Raw genomic sequence first — 22,591 nt, 5'->3', positions numbered from 1 at the left:
AAGAGTTGCTCAAGCGGAGTTCTAACTGATTTGATCTGAGTAACTCGTTTGTTGACTCGTATAAACTATTTTATTTTCTTGTAAATATTAACATGGTACTATTATTATTAAATAGTTTTAAAATTTGAGTTTGTTGTTAATTTCATAATTTGAATTGTGAGCCTCTTTAATAAAAAAAAACAAAAAACAAAACTAATAGAAAATAAGAATAAAGGAGCCAATTCCTCTAGTTATAAGCTGACCCAAATTAGAGTCAAGCCCAATTATACAAGAAATACTACTTGCTTCAAAAAGGTAGGTCACACTCACACACTATATAGTATATACATACAACCGTATAACATTTTTGCCGTGTCATACCATCATGAGATCTCATACGGATCATTTGATATGTCGAAACTTATACATACGACACTTACATTTAACATGTAAGTGGTTTCCACGGACAGTATAACCTCCTCGTACGGATTGATGTTAATTAAGGTGGTATATGTCTACCATCACCAATTTAAAGCCCACCGAATTAAAGTAGGCAAGTTGGTTACTATAAATGCACCTCTTGTACGGCTGTTTACGGCCGACAACCAATTAATTCCTCCTGAAACCTGACCCACTGTATATATATAAAGATCACCAAATTACATCTCTCAACTTCATTCTTCTATAATTTTAACAGAAACCGAACTTCATCGGTTTAAAGAGAGTTGGTGCTGATTAATTAATTACTTGATACCTACACTAAACGTACACACCCTTAATTTTGAAATAATATCCAAGTTACACGCACGCATGTTGCCTCATTTTTTAACCATCTTCAACAACTCCATTCGTCAGATCAAAGAAAAATCAGCAATATTTCTTCATTTTTGTTTCTGGGGCTGCCTTAAATTCAAACAAAAATCCTTCTTTTTGGGTTTTCTTGAACTCTTTATGTGTGATGACAAAAAAATGGTCAGGCCACCCGAGTCTTCAAGCAGTACTCGGTTGAAGACGGTGTTTGAAAACATTGGAGCGTATGCTTTTATCCGTGGCGGCAGCTGGAATAGGCTGCCATGTGAAGATGATCAGGACAGACCTCCCACCAAGGAGATGCTGGAGCTTGAAGCTAAAAGAACCAAAAATGTGCTTGTTTTGATGAGTGACACCGGCGGTGGCCACCGTGCCTCCGCCGAGGCCATCCGTCATGCTTTCAAGATTGAATTTGGAGACCAATACAGGGTACAATTTCTAATTATTCACACAAAATCTGTAAAAAAGAAAAAAAAATGGTATATTCTTATAGATACACGTCGTATAACATTTTACACAACACTGTGGCCGCACCAATCAGTTTCAGTAAAGTTATATGGACTGGCAAAACCACCTAAAACGATCAACTATTTGTATAACAACGATATGAAACCTTATTTTATTTTATATGGGCACGTGTAACATTTTCCACATATTATGCAGGTCATATAACCTTATAGGATTCATATGTGAAAAGGTTATACGACGCGTATGATAGCATATGATAGCGGTAGGGTATAACCTAACAAAACAATAATGAGTTGAAAGAATTCCTATGTATGACTTCTTTCATTATATAGAAACATAGATATTACATCAATATAGCAGGTAGGCGGGCAACAAGTTGCGCCGCCACCCCTTTCTGAATTGCAAACCCTAACCTGCTAAAGACATACCCCTGCCCCTTTGGAGTCGACACATTGCTATGCACAACCCGTTGGACCCTGGTTAGGAAACGGATAGCTTCCGGTGCCAAGGAGCCAAAGACCTCAACTCATCTTTGATTCATGCTATTCTGACATTTTTAATGATTATCCGATTTCAATATAAAAAGAGTTTCAAAGTAGAACATTCTAAGAAAGCTTAAACACTTGTAACTATTTTTGTAAGGAGATACATAAGGTGGTTATATAACCAACTAGCCTCCCCCTTTTGTTTCTCTCACTATGTTTTTTAAGTGCTACGTGCAAGTGCTTGTTCTACTTACAACTGGCCAGTTATGTATTGCACGCATCGTGTTCATTAAAGTTTATGTTCTTGTTTAGGGAGTTCTTCACGTTAATGAACAAAATGCTCTTAAGAACAATACCTTGAGGTTTATATGAGCTAACGTGTAAACTTAGTTGAATCATGAATAAATGAGTTGTTGGAAAACGCAATAATCATTTACAATTTCTTCTTTAATCTTGGATCAGATGTTTTTTTCTTAGTTGATTCATATGTTTTTTTCTTCCATTTTATAGATATTTATCAAGGATCTTTGTAAAGAATACGCCGGGTGGCCATTAAACGACATAGAAAATCAATATAAGTTCATGGTTAAACACGCCCAACTATGGAACGTTGCGTTTTATAGCACTTCTCCTCGTTGGATACATAATGCGTATCTCACTGCTTTTGCTGCCTTCTATGCCAAGTATATTCTTTTCTATTTCCTTTTACTTCAACTAAACCTGATTGGTTGATCACTTTTGTGTTTGTAATGATAAATAAGCTAGTTTGCCTTTAAGCTTAAAGATCCATTGCCCGGTGTATGTTATGGTTTATCTTATCTCATTGATTAGCTTAGTATTTATGCCCTTGAGTTGAGTTTCTAAGGACAACTTTTCACAGTTACAGCACCAAATTTTATACCTAACAAGGTTTCGGTTCTTTGTTAATAAACTTAAACTTTAACTTGACACACAAAATACCAACCTAGACCTACATTTATACTAAACAATAACCCAATCCTAACGTGAGTCAAACTCTATTAAACAAAGTAATAAAACTAACCAATAATCCTACCCAATGAACTAAACATATATTTTAAACTCTACCTAACTTTAACCTCATTTTTCTCATTATCTTTTTCACATGTGAATTCAGTAATGATTAACCAACTCCGTCATTTACTACTTACTATAGCATTTTGGGTGTTTTTATGTTTAATCAAGACATTCGTTTACCTTATTTGTGACACTTTATTATTTCTGAGACAAAATCTTGACTTGTAGGGAAGTTGAAGCCGGTTTAATGGAGTACAAGCCAGATATCATCATCAGTGTTCATCCTCTTATGCAACACATTCCTTTATGGGTTCTTAAATGGCAAGGATTAGACAAGAAAGTCATCTTTGTGACAGTTATTACAGATCTTAACACATGCCATCGAACATGGTAAAAGTTGAAGTTACCTTGTCCACATAACTAACTTCCAAGTATGCAAAATGAATCTTGATAACAAGTTTGTGTTTTTTCACTACATCATCCATAACCAGGTTCCATCCCGGGATTGACAGATGCTACTGCCCTTCAGAAGAGGTAGCAAAGCGAGCTTTACTAGACGACCTTGAGAAAAGTCAATTGCGTGTGTTTGGCTTGCCTATTCGACCTTCTTTTGCCCGTGCTATCCTCAACAAGGTTAAATCTTTTTTGCACTATCTTTAACTATCCCAATATAGGCGATTTTGACCATAATCTTGGATATTTAACCACTAATTAATAAGGGAGTATGGGTTGGGGACACCAATATAGACACTTGGTTTCTTGCATTTGTAATTTTATTTATTTTGGCCTAATTTGGAGTTCTACATCGTTGTTATAGGATGACTTAAGGGTGGAGTTAGAAATGGATCCAAAACTTCCCGCGGTCTTGTTAATGGGAGGTGGTGAAGGGATGGGGCCCGCGAAGAAGACCGCAAAGGCTCTTGGAGAAGCTCTACTTGATCAAGAAACCGGAAAACCATTTGGACAAGTGGTTATAATATGTGGTCGAAACAAATATTTGGCTTTGTCTCTTGAATCTCTAGAGTGGAAGATTCCGGTTAAGGTAATCGTATTCAACCAGAAATCTAAATAACGGCACATTTATCAGGCTATATTCATATGTTTTTACTTGTATTGTTGTTGTAGGTTAGAGGATTTGAAAAGCAAATGCAGAAATGGATGGGTGCTTGTGATTGCATTATAACCAAGGTAGTTTTATTTATTTATTTTTTTTTATTTCATTGAATCATATTAAATAATATGTTTTAAGACTATTTTCGAAATAAACTTGTAGGCGGGACCCGGTACGATTGCAGAGGCATTGACCAGAGGGCTGCCATTGATCCTCAACGACTATATTCCAGGACAAGTATGCAAACCTTCAAGTTTGTTATATTGACATGAGTTTAGATTGGTAAATTTACCATAATATATATATATATATATATATGTATACTTTGGATGTATTGACAGGAAAAGGGAAACGTGCCTTATGTGGTGAATAACGGGCCGGTGTATTTACCCGAAGCTCGAGGGAGATGGCTAGAATTGTGGCGGGATGGTTTAGTAGCAATGTAGGGGAGCGCAAAAAAATGAGGAAAAATGCACTTAAACTAGCTCAACTGGAGGCGGTTTTTGATATTGTGAGGGATATTCATGGGTTGGTGTGTCAACGTGGGCCCTCATGGACTCTCCATAAGTTCTCACATCGTCATATCCGAGTCTGATATGACTTGATTGATATGTTGTGGTAATTATATGTAGTTATTACCTATCATTCTTGGAAGTTCAAGGATTTTTTGGATGTCAAAATGTAAATTGTAAGATATGTGTAAAAACTGTATGGCCAGAACACAAACGTTTAGTAATGATATTTATTTGATTAAGTACGTGGCTCATTTTTCTTTAATATACAAAGGGACGTTCGTTAGAGATTATATTTTTGTTGGGAGAGGGGCAACTTAAACGTCTTAACCATTTTCAAGACATAGTAAAATAAGAGAATACTTCAGAAAAGGAAAACTAAAAGTAATTATTAATTAAAAATTAAAAACCAACACAGTGCACAAACATAGTGATTCAAATTAATATAATGAATGGATACGATGATGAATTAAAAAATAAAATAAAGAACTTTTTGAACAAGAGAAATATGCTTAATCCATCTAAATTGAATAGCCGATTTGCTAATGCCAAGTGTATTCATACAATTCATCACAAGTGAGAATAGTAAATATATCCATACTATATTAAAATACTATAGGAGGGACAAAAAAGTCACTTTAACAAAACTAAATATTAAGAGTTTTACAAATTATGAAGCTTAATGTAAAACTCTTGAAACAGCATGGAAATCCCGCTTAGATTTGAGGCTTGGGCATCTGACACAATTTCAAAATTTGAATTCCTCATCTAGGTTTTCTACCAAAAGTCTACCCAAAATGCATATCAAACTATTTCTCTCTCTCTCTCTCTCTCTGCAATTGCAATTTGCACAAACGAGTTTGATAGCAACCAGCTATGTTTGTTCATCACAATGGAAAATTGCACAACACCTCGAGCTACAGGTTCTACCGATACTCTGTCCACCGTCTCCATGGAACTTTTGATTTTGCTTTTCTCTATTCCAATTTGCGTTTGTGTGTGTGTGTGTGTGTGTTTCACCAGTTTTGTTTTACAATTTGACCTTATTAGTCTTTTGAATATTGGGATTCCTAACCCTACATTATTTGATTTGGTGTAGGAGCATCAATTGGCACCGTCACTAGCTGGTTTTTTTAAGGTGCTTCACTGAACAACGAGTTGTTGCCGTTGGAGGATTTGGGGGTTCACGGAACGGGAAGGTTCTTCACCAAATTCGATTTATGAACCCGATATTGATTTAGGTGTGGTTGGTTTGAATTCTTAGTTATTTACAGTTTATTTACTTCTTAATTTTATATTTTTGATTAGTTTTGCAGTTAGTCTATGTTATATGATGGTATATTTGTAAATGTTCATAATTGGGCACATTTAGTTAATGTGATACCTGAATGTAATTTGTTATTATTGGTAGAAAACACGGAATATAATAATTTGAATAATAGTTATGATGACTTTATTGTTTCAGGTGTGCATTTAGTGGTGGCATCACGTAACGAACATGGATGAAATGGATGCCTCCGAGGGGCAGTGTCATGCATGTCCGGCACCTTATGACAAGAATAAAGGTTAAAATGCATATTGCTTTGTAATTTTGACTGACACATTTGTGTATAGATATAATCAGTGGTTGACTGGTTGTTGTGTATATGGTGGTTATCAAAGGGAAAGTAAAAAACAAAAATGAAGGAAACGGTGTATATCATTGGACTTCTTCTTGATCTTTCTCATTAACATGTATGCACCTTTCAACCTTTTTGTTTTTATTATTTATATTTTTTTGTGCTTGTAAAATACAGTCTGGTGCAGCTGTTGCAGTGAAAATAGTATATTGTTCAAAGGTTGTGCAACAATTGCTTATCAGGAACCTCTTTGTTTGCTTGTCTAATGGTATGTATATATTATATGTGACTAGCCGTTTTTGAGCATGCTACAAGCTTCTTCAATAGTCCTACAAGTTAACAAAAAGGTCCATGGTTCATATCAGGATAAAGTTTGTGTAAAACAAGGGTCATGGTTTGAACCGTTGAGAGGGTTTGAAGATCAAGTTGCAAGGCTTGTAAGAAATCCACCCTACATACTGAGTGGACACTTTAACGGGCTCCAAAAGGAAGTTGGTAGACATGAACCGATACTGGCTTTAGATGGTGGTCAAGATGGTTTGTCTGATCTTCTGCATATTTGCAATGGTGCTTTTGTTATGCTAAAATCTGGTGGATTTTTCGCCTTTGAGGTAATTGTAACATCGTGAAAAATTCGAATTCAAAATGTCAACTTTCCAAAAGTCTAGGGACCAAATCTGTCAAGATCCAACCCAAGGGTTAAAAATGAAAATTCTGTTTTCCTGACCCATCGCGATACGCGATGGATCAGAAGAGAGACTCATCGCGTATCGTGATGGGTTGTCTGACAGCGAGACGCGTGGCCTGCCACGTGGCCACACGTGGCACGTCGCCCGCCACGTGTCCACACGTGGCACACCTTCTGCCACGTGACGACACGTGGCAGACCTATATGGTGACGATGCAACGCTACGTCGCGATACGCGATGGGTGACCAGGAGACCATCGCGTATCGCGATGGGCTTCCAGATTTTGCCTATAAATATTGGGCTTGAGCCCTCATTCCAATCCATCCCAAAACCTGATCACTCTCTCACTAAAACATCTCTCTAGCTTTATACCTCGAAGTTCGTGCCAACCATTGATCGTTACCTCGTTTTCCGTGTCACCGTTTCCTCAATTGTTCGTACCATCTTCCACCTACGTATCAACCAAGAAGGCGTTTGTTATATTCCGACAATATGGCGATTAGTCTCGAAAAGCGTGCCGACGATTGGTGAAGTATTGTTGTCCATCGTATTGCGTGCCAAGGACGAGTGTCAAGAGGAAGGGCTGAACAAAAAGAGAAAGAAGGCTAAAGTGGTGTTGAAGTGCTACTCGAATAAATTAGGGTTTGTAAGCCGAGCAAAGGTAGGCATAATGCCCGAATAAACTAATAATAAAATATTATGAAGGCTTAAACCTTAAGTCGAGGTTATACTCGATACCTCGATAAAAGTAAAGAAAAGAAAATATAACAAAGAAAGAATAAAAGAAGAAATTATGAATAAGTATATATGTGTGTAAGTATATGAATGTTCTCTTTGTTATAAATATTATTTAAGGAACAAATAACTATTCTTAAATAATAAAGAAAAGAAAAGAATACGTTACTTAGAGAAGAAGAAACGCAGGGTTTTATAAATAAACTAAAGGTTTATAAATTACTTTTAAACTAAAGGTTTTAAAGTAAAAGAAATTTTGAACTAAAGGTTAATCGAGGTAAATATTATAAAATAAGACTAAAGGCCTTAAGCCGGATTGTATATCCGACTAACAAATGGTTATACTCGTACTATAGGTGCGAGATAGCAAGGGAAAGACCCTCAGACGGTGTTTGAAGCCGATCGCAAAATGAAAAGGTGAATACACCCCCAAGCGTTACCAATTTGTTTTCAACAAGTCAAATGTGTTATATAAAAATGATTTACAAGGGACTATGTGTTGCTAAAACCATTATAAATAAGAGTATAAGCCTAGCCCTCAGGCTGTAGTATACGTTTGTCTGGATCCTTACATATGTGGTACAACGCAGTTGGCACATCGCACCACAACTGGTCATAGGACGCTTTCCTGCGGGGAGCACGCCATGTGTATACATACAGGTACTTAACTAAGTCGAACGCTGCGGTGTTTGCTGAGTTATTTAGTGTAGAGACTCGAGTTTATAAACGTGTTGTTTTAACTTTGTTATTCCTAAGCCACGATAGGCCGAGGCGGGCGTAGTCTCGAGGGGTAATAAAGTAAAAGAAAATATTTTAGCGTCAGCATATTCACTAGCATTCGTTGCTGACGTATTTTATTTACATTTTGCAGGTAATCAAAGTTAGCGCTTGATGAACGAAGAAGCTCAAGATATCCGATGGTTCGGATCTTTTTGTTTAAACTTATAAATATTAAAATGGTAGTTTGTAAATAACAAGTAATGCTTTGGTATAACTTAAACTGGTATTTTACAATCCCGTCTTTGTAAAAGTAAATATTAAATCCACAAGTTTAACAAGACTTCCGCTTAAACACATAATTGTGATTTATTTACAATTGTGGTACCAACTATTGATCATACTCCTAGGCCTTAGATGGGGGGTGTGACAGGTTGGTATCAAAGCCATCGATCTTAACGAATTAGGTATTACAAGATAATACCTAAGCTTCGATCCAAGTATAGGAAAACATTCTCATTACTTGTTTTATTTGAAATAGGGATAAGATAGGCTGGTAAACCTTTTCTTTCCCTCCTCATTATAAACCACCCAAAATGTTAGATGTCATTCAAGAACATGATGGAGAACTATGTGCGAAAAGCAAAGGAGGCTGGAATTGCCGAACCACTATGTAAAGATAACATGAGTGAAGATTATTGTGAAGCATTTTTCGATCAAGAGGTGGAACATGACCTAACCAAACCATTCCAATTTCCTGGTACTGAACAAGATCCAATCAATCTGTCTGACGATACACCATGGCAAGGATATCAAGCACCGAGACATTCAAGCTACCATCCACCAAGCATACCGATGTACCATCCATTTGAAATTCCCATATACCACCCATCAGAGATCCCCACATATCAACCATCGGAGATACCACCATATTACTCAACTGGAGTTCCAATTTACCTACCACCAAATCCTCACCCATCATATGCTTTCCTCTCCAACCGACCAATCCAGGAGGAACCAAGATCTCCCTCATCTGACTGGATGCAATGCCATTCCGATCAACGAAGATGGCATACTGGAAGCTCTGCCTTCAATTATGTTGACTCCCACCCTGCCAATGGTGAAGGACCATCTCGCAGACCCAAGATGAGAGTAATGATGCCGCATGAAAGTTTCCGAATGCCCCCGATTATAAAGGAGACTACTCAATCAATGGAAGAAGAGGAACTTGAGGAAGACGAGGACCCTAAAGAAGAAGAGAATTCTGAAGAAGAATCTGAGGAAGAACCGGAAGAAGAATACCCTGATAATCCCAATGAAGTGTCAACGCCAATGGAGGAATCACTCTCTTCCCATAACCCAGGCTATGGTTCTGTTGATCCTTATGTGCAATACCTCGAGAAACTCAAGAACCAAGCTTCATCAAATTTCCCACCTTTTCAAGGCACGATCCCGACGGAGGAATAGCAAGCTGATGAAATTCGAGAACAAAACGAAGCTGTCGAAGCTTTCTTCCACTACTCATCCGATGTGACCGCATCTCCGTATCCAGAACCAAAGAATCATTATGAAATAGTGATGATGGGTTAACGCGACCCACCTCCAAAGTATGGGTACCCTAACGAGATCCCTTAGTCACAGGAAGAACATTTGGACCGAGCCTTGCATGAGACAGATGACTTAAGAAAGAAGATAGCCGTTGATGGGAAGAAAAAGAAGAATATAGGAGAGACGCTTCTTTGGAAATGCAACAAGTTAACCAAGGTGGTGAGAAAGTTTATGAGAGATTGAAGAGATGATGATGAAGGATGTGATGTGGAAATTATATGTGTAATGTAATCGTATGTGTTATGTGTAAAATGTGTAATAAAGAACGTTGAGACGTTCTTAAATAAGGATATGTCTATCAATATATATATATATATATATATATATATATATATATATATATATGTATATTGTAAAATATATTTATATATATGCATATATATATATATATATATATATATATATATATATATATATATCTTTGTGAAATAAAATTATGTTAAGAAAAGAAATTTGTAAATTTCAGATATAAATAAATATTGAAAAGAAAAAGAATAATGTCTCAACAAAGTAACAACATAGAGAATGCACGTAAAGAAGAGGAAATAAGAAAAGAAAAAGGAAAGGGTCCTGAAAATAAACAAGATGAACCAATCCATGATAAGTATATGAGTCAAATACAAAGAATGATTAAAGAAGCGGTTAGGGAAGAATCTATGGAACCTCAATTGAAACATTCCAAACATTCTCAATCTGTTAATATTTCCCATAAATCCGTTAAATCTCGACCTAAACCATCTCATGTAGAAGAAAGTGTTCATGAGTCAAAAGCTGATGGTGGGGTTAGGCAAGAATTCAAGAAATTGAAAATAAGTGGTTGTTCGTTTAAGGATTTCAAGTATTTTGGACCCAAAGATTTTCAAGGGGACAAAGGAGCCATTTCAACCGTGAGGTGGCTAGAATAGATGGAGTCGATAGTTATTATAAGCAAATGTTCTGATAAAGAGAAGATTCAATACTTAGCCCAGATGTTCAAAGGTGAAGTATTAGAATGGTGAACACGATGATCATGAGCTAAGGACGACAAACATTGTATAATCTTTCGTGGGATGAATTCATGGAAATGTTGATGGCGAAGTTTTGTCCAATGCACGAGACCGATCAAATTCAAACCAAATTTCTGAACCATAAAGTTTTAGGAACAAATCTTCGCGAGTACAATACCAAATTCAAAGAATATTGTCGTTTAGTTCCCCAGCTGGTTAACTCTAAGTCCAGCAAAGTCACACGTTATATATGGGGATTGCCACGGGAAATCCGCAACATGGTGAGGTCACACTTGCCACAAACCGCCGACTCCGCGATGGAATTGGCTAGTTATTTGATGGGCGGAATGATCCGCAACAAGGAGGAAGTAAAAAGGTCGTGTACCCTAACGACCGAAGAAGGACTGGAGGAAGCGCCCGATTCAAGGGCAAAGGCGTAAACCAATATCAAAATCGATTCAATTCTAACGCCACACCGTGAAAAACATGTAAAAGATATCACAAGGGTCGATGTAACTTCGCTCCGCCGACAAAGGTCTGTGAATCATGCAATCGACCTGGCCACGCAATGGCAGATTGTTGGAAGAAAAAGATGATCAGCTACAACTGCAAGGAGATGGGGCATTTAAGCTTCGAGTGTCCTAAGAAAAAACCCGCGACTGGTGGTGCGGGTGGAAGTGGCCAAAACAAGAAAGGAAACACAAGTGTCTTTGTACTAGACACGAAAAAGGCCGCTGACATGCCGGAAACCATCACCGGTACGTTTCTAGTCAATGACACCTATGCTAGAGTTTTGTTTGATTCGGGTGCCAATGTAAGTTTTATAGATTATAGATTTTGTAGTCTATTAAAGGAACCTTCAACAAAATTAAATAAAACTCTAAGCGTCGAGATTGCTAGCGGCGAAAAAGTCAAAATCTCTGAAGCCCTTGAAAACGAAAAAATTCTCTTAGCTTGTTATATTCTACCTATTCTTTTGTTGCCTATGGCTCTTACTGGTTTTAACATTGTACTTGGTATGGATTGGTTATCCGATAACCATGCTCGTATCATTTGCAATAACAAAACTGTCGAACTTCAAGCCCCCGATAAACTAACCATTCGAATTGAAGGGGACAAAGAAGCTGGCCAAGTTAGCATAATTTCAATGATTAGGGCTAACAAATGTTTAAATCAAGGATGCTTAACATTCATGGCCTACATCACTGAAGAATCCAAACCAAAGGAGATAAAGGACGTGTTAGTGCACGGTTTTGCGTCTAGAGTCTTTGTATTTATCGTTAATGTTTTATTTATTAATTAATGTAATATTTAATGTTTATTATTAACTAGTTCGTTAAGGTTAAGTCTAGTTCGCTAGGGATGTTAGCGAACTAAGACATTATAATGTATTCCCTCCTGATTCGTTAGGGGATGTTAACGAATCAGGGGGTGGTTCGTTATGTTAATTTATGTAACGGAGGGGAAGCTGGTTCGCTAGGGGATGTTAGCGAACCAGGTCACCTTCTATATATAGTGAACTACTGTTCACTTTAATTATAAGTTTTGAGAATAATAGAAAGAATTTTTGAGTAATTGCTTTCTCTCAAGCTTCACCTTAACATTATTCATCTAATATATTGATAATATATACACATAAATAACACTAAATCAAGGTTAATTATGAGCTAGATCCTTAGGTGATCTAATCAGATATTCACAGATCTGAGATCTGTTATTGTTATCGTTTGTTAATCCGGGATCCAACAAGTGGTATCAGAGCTGTTGGTGCTCTTTACACTTGATTTGGTGTTTTAATTGTTATTGTTATTAAGTTTTTCGGTTTTTTGTTTGGTTTTTGAATCAATTTTGATTTGAATTGATTGAATTATGGATAATTTGGATTGAGTTTGTGTTGGTTAAGGTATTGGATAGGTGTGGATTAAAGGAATTGAGGTGTGGATTGGATTTGTGTGTTTTGGATTTGGTTTCGGTTTAAGTCTGAAACAGGGGTGTGTTTATGGTCAATTTGATTTGGTTTAAGGTGTTAATCGGATACGAGATTATGTGTATTGGATTCGGATTTGGTTTACGAGGATTTTGGTAGGTTATTTGTGCATTTTGGTTGAGTAACGTGGTTGTATTACGAATTTGTTATTGTTGGGTTTCTGGGTTTAATCTTCAAAAATTATGGAAAAATTGTTTGAAGATTTGAATATTTGAAGATGAATGTAATTCGTTATCTTCTTTATGGTGATTCGCTATATGTTTCACGGTGATTCGTTATCAACTATGTTACTTCGTTACCTAGTTCGTTAATCAATTCGTGTGAGCTATTGGTTCGTGTTATCTAGTTCGTTAACTAGATTAACCGATTCGTGTGACACGTGTTCTTCTTGGGATTTGTGTTATAACAACCTTTGCCACGTGGCATAAGGTGTCAGAGTTTGTTACAAATGGTTGTAACAACCTGATTCGCTATAGTGTGATTCGCTAATCAACTGTAGCTGATTCGTTATATTAATTCGCTAAGCATTTCTTAGTGATTCGTTACTGATTATCATCTGATTCGCTAAACTAATCCTTTGAGATTCATTTTGTCAATTCGTTAAGTTGACCTGTGATTCATTACGTTGACTTGTGATTCGTTAAGTTGACCTGTGATTCGTTAAGTTGACTTGTGATTCGTTAAGTTGACTTGTGATTCGCTAAGTTGACTTGTGATTCACTAAACCTTCATCTCATTCGTTATCTGTTTCGCCATTTGGTTGATTCGTTAACCTTATTTGTGATTCGTTAAGTTTACTCGTTAAGTTGACTTTTGATTCGCTAAAACACTCAACTCATTCGTTAAGGTACTTCGTTGCTGATCAGTCTTAACTTCGTTTGTAACACCCCGTAACCGCAGCGGAAACGTAAACGGGATGCAACAGACACCTCTGATATCAACCACATTGTTTATAAAGAAAACTGAATACATTAGTATACTTCAAATTACACTATCTCATAATTCATTACCGTTTAGGTGATACACACATCATACAATACGATACATAATTCTATTTATTATAATGTATCATAACATCCCGCACGCAAATCTTACACACATCAAGCACTTAGCACGTAAGCAATCACTTCATCTTAATTGTACCTGAAAAGCATGTGAGAAAACGGGTCAACTACGAATAGTTGGTGAGTTTCACAATTCGGGTAAACCATGATAAATCATTATCAAAATATAATATTATCGATGTAATTATGCTGAGCCCACAAGTGAAACCTCTGACTATCACATACAACCCCCGTGGCATATCCCCCGCCCACGGACCTGCCCCAAACCGCCATGTCTAACATTACATAGCAAAATAAATAACAACAAAATAGACATGTGCAACTGGCTGGGAAACATCAGCAATCCATGCCGGACCAGTTGGGTTTGTCAGACCAATAGTACTATCCACACTCTACCGGCTTTCAGTTAATCACTCGTGTTCCGGGGCCTTAGAATGTTAGCAACTCAGACAATTACCATCTTAGTACATTTTCGTACGATTCCCGTACAATAAAATATATATACATACACGCAAGTCCATGCGTTCAGTATGTACTTAAATATTTCAGTAGTAACATGCTTCCGCCCCGGGAAAATATTTAAAAACAATTCAGAAAAAGGGGCTCGTGAAACTCACATTAGCACTTGCAAGCAGGTAACAACAGTCATTATCTGTTAACACGTCCAATCTGTAATATGATCCCTACGATCGTTACTATACACTCACTATTAATATAACTTTAACCATGTTAACCGGTACATCTGGGGACACTGTTAACCCAGTACTGTACCCGTTCCGGGGGCAATGTTAACCCAGAAACACTTCTAGGGGCATCTGGGGACACTGTTAACCCAGTACTGTACCCATTCCGGGGGCAATGTTAACCCAGAAACACTTCTCCGGACTCAGATTGTGATATCGTTTAGAGTTCACTAGTAAAATTTCTATTAGTCGTTTTTCCCGTTTTGCGTGCCTAGCACGGTTATCCGTTTTTACGTTTCAAAAATGAGTTTGGTCACACACGACCCGAAAATATTTGTTGACTGATAATTTAATTGAAGTTGTGAAATTAGAGCTCGGTTTAGACGCCCCGATTGGCCGCGGGACCCGTTTCCGTCTTTAGTGCACCGAAAAACTGTTAAATCGTTTAAAATTACCCAAATCATCCGAATTATTTTCGGATGATTTATTTTTACTTGTTTAACTCAGTTATATGAAAATAGTTCATTTTTAGAGTTTTTATACACCAGTCAGTTCGTCTACCCGAACTTTGCTGGTTTACGCGTTTTATATTATAAAAGTTCACTTTTATTCCAAATAAATATCCGTTCATTCTCGGATTTTGAGATTTTGCACAAATAACATTTTGACAGTGGGGAAATTAATAACAATATTTCCAGAATTAATTTTTATATTTAAAATTTATTTATCTAATTTTAAACACCATTTAAACACTAAATATGTCGTAAATACCAAACGAACTTAGAAAAATCCCAAATTTTTCCTGGATGACCCCAGCCATATCCATAGTTCCCTGTAATTTTTCCAGAACAAAAATCTCTTTTTACATGCCATTTTCACTAAAACCGAGCTAGAAAACCCTAGAACTCGTTTAACCGAAAAGCCTACTTAGACTTCTCCAACTGACCTAAAATTTGGTGTGTGACTTTTACATGATATAAAAAGCTTATATGCAATTTTCCAGAATTTTAATAATATTTAACTATTTTTCACCATTTTTAGCCAAAACCGAGCATTAAATTCACCAAAAATGCATCCTTTGTCCAAATATTACCAAAAATTCACAGAACTCATATTTTCATGTATTTAACACCTCTGTAAAATTTCATGACCTAACTCTAAACCATCCACAATCTGTCCAAAAATCCATAACCGAACATAAACCGAATATATATTTCGTTTTCCGCCACTACAAGCTACAAACTCGTCTTTCCGCCTTATCTACCACTACATACAGAGCCTACAACAAACATACCACAATTCCAAGCAAGTTAAACTCACAATCAAGCCTCTTACACTATAGTTTCGGTTATTGTTTCAAAACTAAAGTTTAAACCGTAAAAATTCGTTTTTGGTTCGTTTAACTCCTTTCTTGGACCAAGATCCCTTGTATAACCTGTATACATCACTTGATCATGCAAGAATCGGTTTTCATCTTTGAAACCTCATTTTCTTGCAAATAAACTCAAGAAACGAAGATTGAAACGTAAATAACTCGATTTTTACCTCGGTTTTCTTGCTACAATTCCGGGTTTTTGGATCATGAAATGGAGAGGATTGAAGATTGTTGAAGTGTTTGTGTAAAAAAAAGAAATGAGGGAATGGGGTTAGACCCTTGGGTCCGATCGGTGTAAAGGGGGGAGTGGGGTGGGACCCACTTCTCCATTCTTAGCCATATGTTTGGATTCTCGAAATCCGGATAATGTTTTGGATAATCTGGTTCAGTTCGTTTTTCGGTTAAATGTCTAATTCGGCTTAAAACGAGGCTAAAACGGTCGTTTTCGGCTTAAAAATGAAATTTATATAAAACCGATTTAAAAAAACTTTAAAACCTTAAACCATGACTTTCATTAACTCAAAACATCATATTATTAATAATTGCGCGTCTTTTTCGGCTTGATCGATCGTCTCTTGCTCGGTTTGGTATTAAAGGTTTCGTTTAACGTACCGAAGTACCATTAAATCGAAAATTCTTTTTCTGAGCTTTAATTCACTTATCCCGAAGCTTTAATACTTCGTAAACATCACTAAATATCATATATCTCGTCTATAATGTAATCCTCGATTCGTTCGGGTTTCAATAACTATCGATCGATTAATCGCATATTCAATACGATGAATTATATATTCACGTACAATCAATACAGTGGACCATGTATTCTCGTATAATTACTATGGTAATTCATGTACCCGACCTTAAATATAACGTAACTATTGTCTACCGGTTAGAGTATACCTGGTTTCGTCGGAATCGTTACATTCTCCCCCCGTTAAGAAATTTCGTCCTCGAAATTTTACACGCCCACTATCCCCTTCCGAGAGAAAGGTGGGGGTTTTTCCTTCAGAATTCTCATTCGCGTTACCAGGTATAATCTGGTCCTCGCTGTGAATTCCACTTAATCTTAATCAATAAAGCTTGGTATGTCCAAAATGTTTAGTTTTCCCGTCTACTAACTCTACGGAATTATTTATGATATCAAGTACGTCTTCTATGAGTACCACCCTTACAAGTACTTTCGTTGCCTCATCGCTTAGGTACTTTTCAATCCGTATACATGGCAAAACATCATGTATAGTACTTAGCCCCTGAAGTACTTTAATCGATAAACTAAATGACCAATCATGGGGATAGTCCCATAAGGTCCAACATATTAAGGAGCTATTTTAGGTTTTGCCAAACCTCATATCACCTCTCTAAGGTGATGCCTTAAAAAATGCCTTGTCACCTCTTTCCAGTGACAATGGTTTCCTATGAATGTTGGCATAAATCCTTTGCCAGTCTCGCGCTGCTTTCAACTTATCTTAAATATTATAAATCCGATTAGTTGTTTCTTGAATCAATTCCTATCTTATGGCTTGATTGACGCGCATTTTCAATTTAACAAATTGGTGATAATTACTTCACCCATAGAAAGCTTCAAGCTCTCGATGCTTCCTTCCCCGCCTTCCAATAATGGAAGTAGGATGCCCATTTCGATATGAGATAATTGAAAATGGTACTCCACGACGAGATACCATTTCACCATCATGAATTTGGGCGAGAATTCATTGTGGTAATCGTCATGGATTGGGATGAAATGCGAGGATTGGTTAATCGATCCGCGATTACCCAATTTATCTCATGCCTTTGATATATCTTGGGAATTTGCGTCCCAAAATCCATTGTAATTTATTCCCACTATCATTGGCGAATTTTCTGTCGTTGTGGCGTTCCCTAGGGTTTTCGGTGTGCAGTCTTATCTCTTGCATAACTTAAATATTCACCAACATACGTAACCATATCTTTCTCCAAACTCGACCATTAATAAAATCCTTTCAGATATTCGTATCATCAATAGTCTAATCCGATCCCGGATGTATGGAATATTTCGATCTATGCGCTTCGTCCATGATTAATTCACGAAGGTCATGGGGGGTCGGGATCCAAACCCGATTTTTTTTAAATAGAGAATTTCGTCTACGCGCTGTTCGAAATTCTTCTCATTGCCGTACAGTTCCTCCTTTTCCAATTGTTCCTCTTTTAACGCCTCACGTTGAGCGACTCGAATCAGGTCAGAAAGGTTCTACTGGACTATCATCCCCAGTGCTCGCACTCGCAATGGCTTAACCCGATCTTTCCTACTCAAGGCATCGGCTACGACGTTAGCCTTGCCGGGGTGATAACGGATGTCCCAGTCATAATCGCTTACAACTCGACCCATCTTTGTTGAATATGAGACTGCGGTCTCTTATCATCTATAAAATTGGTACGTTTGCGTCGTACAAAGGATTATGAGTTGGGTAATGCTAAAAATTCTTCAATAAACCGCTGATAGTCTCCGGCTAGTCCTAAAAATTGGCGCATTTCCTTTGGAGTCTTGGGTGACTGCCAATTAATGGTTTCTACCTTATTTGGATCTATGTGAAATCCTTGTTGCTTTACAACATGACCAAGGGATTAAGCTTTCTGTATTCAAAATCACATTTCGAGAACTTCGCGTACAACTCCTCTTGCTTTCTCACTTCCACAATTTTCCTTAACCGTCATTCGTGCTCTTCTTTACATTGCAAATATATCAAAATACCATCAATGAATGCTATGACAAATTTGTCAAAATAAAGTTTACAGACTTGGTTCATGAGTTTCATGAACACTGCCTGCGCATTCGTTAGCCCGAAAGGCATAACTAAGAACTTGTAATGGCCGTAGCGAGTCCGACACGCTGTTGTTGCAACGTCCTCCTCTTGGATTTTTCATTTGGTGATAACTATATCTAAGATCAATTTTCTAAAAATAAATCGCTCCTTGCAGTTGGTTAAACAGATCATTTACTTCGAAGAAGTGAATACCTATTCTTGATCGTCACTTTATTCAATTCTCCCTAATCAATACATATCCTAACACTTCCGTCCTTCATTTCCCTAATAACACTGGTGCACCCCATGGTGACTAACCAGATCGTATAAAACCTTATCCAATAATTATTGCATTTCAGTTGGTGCAAGTCAGTAAGATGCTTTAGCAACAGGGCCAACTTGAGGTATTAAATCGATTCTGAATTCGACCTGTCGGGTTGGCGGTAATCCAGGAAGTTCTTCTGGGAAAACTTGTGGAAATTCGCGTACCACAGGGATATCTTCTATATGTTTTCTTTTAAATCGCACACTTTTCTCTGTTTCTAATCGCTTCATCGTTCGAAAGAGAGCTTCTTGTCATCTTCTTTTCATATTTGATTTCAGCTTCATGTTGAGTTAGCCAATCAATGCTAACTATTACGTCAAAACTTCTTTACTTTACTAGTCGTAGGTCAATAAGGAAAGGTTAATCGTTCAGAATAATAGGACAATTCCGAACAATTTAGTTAGCCATTAGGGATTTACCGTTAGCGATTCTACAGTATAGGGTTCTATAGTTTCACTAATCGGTATCTTTCCAAATGATAGGAGGTTAACAGGAACTAACTTCTATCGAAAACCGTAAAAATATCACTGAAGCCTATTGATTTAAAACTACAACATATTTGATACCACCTTTGGATCATGACGTGCTTTATTCGAACTACTCACAAAAGCACGGCTTCTTGCTTGATCAGAGGCTGATGCTTGTCATGAGGTTCATCTTCCAACGACACATTGGTTCAACTTTGGGCAATTTCTCTTGAAACGTTCTGTACTGCCACATTCATAGCAAGTACAATTGTTAGGCATAATTTGATTTCTTTGGATGGACTGTTATTGAAGTTGTTGGGTTCGGAGTGGTTGCACACGAATGGGTTGGGGTTGCCGGTTCACATGGCTTCAATTGGTTCTACAATTGGGGCATTACGTCCATCTTTACCTCACCTGTGGCCTACTATCACTCGACATTCTTCTTCCTGCCGATAACCATATTTTCCACATTTAGGGAAGGACCCTTCATGCGGTTCATGTTTTCACACCAGAACTAGTCTTAGTATAATTCTGGGTTGTAGGACATACCTACTTATTCAAAAGCCTATCTTACACTCTCCCTTTATCATTTCTCTTCTGTAACACTCGACGTCTCACCTAACGCCCTTCCAGTCCACTTCCCATAGAGTCAAATATATCAATGCTGGCTTGTGACACAACCCTTCCAAAGGTTGTATATTTTACAGGATTGACTATACTCCTAATCGATGGAGTTAGTCCCCAATATAGTGCTCACTTCGCTTAGTTTCAGGAGTAATTAGCCATGTTACCAGACATGACAATTCCTTCAAACGATTAGCGTGTTCTAAGTGATCAACACACAACATTTCTATCTTCCATAGCTCAGTTTCCAATCTCTGAACTTAATTACTCTAATAAAAGTGCTCTAGCACAAGAATTTTAAATTCTGACCATATCATCTGAGTAATAATTTTCTAACTATAATTTTGTACTATCGTGTTCCATCACGATACAACATAATCTACCAACACATCTGTAGCATATTTCACTACACAATGTTCTAGACTCTTACCAATATCCTTAACCATTTCGATCTTTTCTATCCACTCGCTAATCTATTCCTCCCTTTACCATCAGTAAACTATTAATAATTTCCTTAACACAACCAACAAACATATCCTTCATACCGGATCTAATTCATTACGACTACTATTCATGCTTAGTTTATAACTAATACTTGTAGTCATAATAGTATTCGGTGGAACATTATCACTCTTAGTAATACCACTAAGAATTGAAATATTCATATTCATGTGATTGCTCGATCTATAATTCTGCGATCACATTTGCATCAACACTAGCAGTGATCTGTGATACGACATTCGGTATCATTATCTGCTATCTTTGAGCAACCAACTGAATCATATCAATCTCCATCATTGGAGTTACTCTTTTTATGTCATTCTGCCGTACTCATCCCGTACGCAGTAATCAATACTAATCTCACCGTATAACTCGTTACCAGCTCAATCATAACAGCAGGTACACATACACACCAAATATTATCATACATATTACACATACCAGTATCTAGTATATACGTCCCACAAATATAATAACATATGGACTTAACCTGACGTCGGTTAACGTTTAAATATGTTTCATAATCCTTGTCACCAACTGACATATAGATCTTTCTCAACAAAGATTAATGTTTAATATACTTGATTTCAATATCCTTCAGCATAACCGATACATGCTCACCGTGAGCACCAAACGATTACGTACCACGGAGTTATACTATCCGTGTCCATTCGTATATTCGGCATACACGGTATACCACATACGAACGAACAACCAACTATGCTATAATGATTCCAACACCTCTTTGTGTATGGGTAATCATTCTATTCGAGTATACATGGGTATAGGCATCTAACGGATGTAAGGTTAACATAGGGAGTTGCAAGGTTCAAGGTAATCGCGCAACCCATGTTGCCTTCAAATATTATCAATTACTAGTATGGGAAACTTTATCGCTTGCTCAGTCAATGTCCTCAGGCGTTCTAGGTTCGCTAAAATCGGTAATTCTCGACCTGGAGGTGGTATGGCTCATATGTTTGAGAATGAAATACACATATATATTTCTATATATTATTTTTATCTGCTCATTTATTATCAAATTTATTATTATTATTATTTTTTTTTAACGGAATAAGAATGGGTTCACGTACAGGTCCGTCCGTACGTGAGGGTCGGCGATTCGGGTGAACATAGGGGGTTATTAGGATATACGATACCGGTGTTGATAGGGTAAGGGATTTATCAATTTTGGTTGGGAGTGACGGTTACTAGATATTTCTGGTTACCATCAAACGGGAGATCTAACTTGGTACTATCATAACTATAGCCCGATAAGTCAGACTTATCATCAACCGATGCTCTAGAAATTTTCAGCATCCTCAGTACTTTTATTATTTCATCCCCCGGTTCCCTATCCGGGTCCTATTTCTCAATACATGTACCCACAAGATATGTACATATATATATATATATACACATTAGCACGTATAAATAATATTATATACTTTACACATATGTTGCCATTTTTACCTATTAATGTACCCCGTGACTTCCCCTGAACTCCCTCGTGCGGACAAGTCTGTTATTATGTTCCGAACCATAATAACTCACTTGTCCATCTAAGTTCATCCAGATCTCGTCACTATAAATTATTAGTTGATATTCAGATCCTATAATACTTGAGCTACTGGTTATATTTTAGGTATCTTTTAAAGATATCCTAAATCTTTATAACCAATGGCTCTGATACCAACTTCTGTAACACCCCGTAACCGCAGCGGAAACGTAAACGGGATGCAACAGACACCTCTGATATCAACCACATTGTTTATAAAGAAAACTGAATACATTAGTATACTTCAAATTACACTATCTCATAATTCATTACCGTTTAGGTGATACACACATCATACAATACGATACATAATTCTATTTATTATAATGTATCATAACATCCCGCACGCAAATCTTACACACATCAAGCACTTAGCACGTAAGCAATCACTTCATCTTAATTGTACCTGAAAAGCATGTGAGAAAACGGGTCAACTACGAATAGTTGGTGAGTTTCACAATTCGGGTAAACCATGA

The 22,591-nt window shown here is 37.1% G+C and overlaps 1 pseudogene; it reads left to right on the top strand.

The window, feature by feature from the left end:
• The first annotated feature begins 1,134 nt into the window (after window positions 1-1,134).
• Window positions 1,135-4,488, top strand: LOC143605854 (monogalactosyldiacylglycerol synthase 2, chloroplastic-like; annotated as a pseudogene).
• The last annotated feature ends 18,103 nt before the right edge of the window (window positions 4,489-22,591 follow it).

The sequence above is a fragment of the Bidens hawaiensis genome, unplaced genomic scaffold, assembly GCF_021521415.1.
Source record: "Bidens hawaiensis isolate Kalapana, Puna unplaced genomic scaffold, B.hawaiensis_p1.1 tig00071739_1, whole genome shotgun sequence".
NCBI classification, from domain to species: domain Eukaryota; kingdom Viridiplantae; phylum Streptophyta; class Magnoliopsida; order Asterales; family Asteraceae; genus Bidens; species Bidens hawaiensis.
Note: the sequence above shows the minus strand (reverse complement) of the source record. Positions and strands in the feature narration are given on the sequence as shown.